Genomic DNA, 1,725 nt, shown 5'->3' on the forward strand with positions numbered 1-1,725 from the left:
TCTGCAACTTGTCAAGAACGGTTCGACAACAGACAACACACGACACAAGCAAGTGCCCTTGGTCACCTGACAGAACACCAGACAAAGTTTATTACAACACATACCTAGCTACGCGTCTATCGGAATTTCGTTCCCTCTACATCAAGAGGCACATGTGGGACACAAGACTCTTAAAATAAGAGCTCAATTTTTTTACATGTACAACAACGCAACGAATTAGAATACCACATAAAGTTGGCTCTTTGAGCTCATTCTGGACGAGAGCGCTCAGCTAAGGTCGTGATGAGGTCAAAATTTTGCCCCAAATCACCAGTGATAAACCGAAAGGTAGAGAAGGTACTAACTAAACGCACTGCTCAATGCACCTGCATTAGCGTTTAGCTTTCCTTTTTTTATTAGCGAACGTCAAAGTTGCGCTGTTGGAGTATCACGCTCCATCTCAGTAACCGGTCACTTTTAGGCGACAATACCTATGCGGTACCAACAGCTGCTCATACTTGCGACGTTGCACGGGGGAACAACGATACGGTTTGCTAGGGATTGGCTTCTCACAAGTTATCCCTATATCGTGTTCGATCACCGTCGTGTCTCCGGGATGGTCCGAAAACACGTATCCAAACTCGGAAACAATCCTTTTCAGGTCCTCCTCCTGGACTTCACTTAACCTAGGCTCTAGGTTCAACTCCTCCAAGATTACCTCCGATCCCCTTTCGATTACATCACTAGAACTCAAAATTTCTTCTCCCTCTTCCTCTCAAGCATTCAAAAGCAGATTTACGACTGCTTTCAAGTTACTGTGGTAAATTTTGTTCGGCCGCCTTCCTAATTTCACTTCATAATTCGTATCGGAAAGCTTAGATATTACATTGGCGGGCCCTTCCCAATGAATCTCAAGCTTGTTCCTTTTAAACGGCCGCAGCAGCACTACCTGACTTCCTACTTCAAAAGCGCGCTTTTTCGCCGATTTGTCGTTATACTCCTTCGACAACACTTGTGCAGCTTTCATGTGGCCTTCCCCTAGCGCTTTAATCGAGAGGTCCGCACGCTGCTCTCAAATGGGCGTTTCTCGATCAACCCTCGACAGCTCACTCCAACTTTCCGCTACAGGCGAGAGCGTTGCAACCCTCTCGCTTTGACTCAATGGCGCCATCTCGTCTCCCCCTACGCATACCGCGCCGGTCGCTTCGGCGACGGACCGCTCGAGTGACCGCTCAAACGACGCACACGGAGAATTTCGTGTTTGAGGTTCCGTCGACTCGCCACTAAGATCACACAGATATGCTGCTTTTGAACTTGTTTTATCACACAGAACAATATCAAGCTCCCGCGAAAAGTTCCGTCGACTCGCCACTAAGATCAGACAGATATGCTGCTTTTGAACTTGTTTTATCACACAGAACAAGATCAAGCTCCCGCGAAAGGTTCCGCGCTTGCGATCGCGTGAGGGCCATGTACGCTAAGTTGGAGAAGAACGATTTACCTTGCTCTTTGAGAAGCTGCTCCGAGTTGTTAGAGAAAAGATAAAGAAAACTATCGGGAAGCCTGGCGTGCTTTGATATCCTCCCAGGCCTCATCGACTTCCTCAGCCGACACTCGTTCATCCTTCATGATCTCAAGGATTGCCTGCTTTTGTTTCGCACGGCCCAAAGTAATGCCGAGTTCCTCACAATTTCGATGAGTTCCTTCACTTTAAGGTTCTCCATCGTTCACACTAGCCTCTTTTTG

The sequence above is a fragment of the Rhipicephalus microplus genome, chromosome 4 (assembly GCF_043290135.1).
Source record: "Rhipicephalus microplus isolate Deutch F79 chromosome 4, USDA_Rmic, whole genome shotgun sequence".
NCBI classification, from domain to species: Eukaryota; Metazoa; Arthropoda; class Arachnida; order Ixodida; family Ixodidae; genus Rhipicephalus; species Rhipicephalus microplus.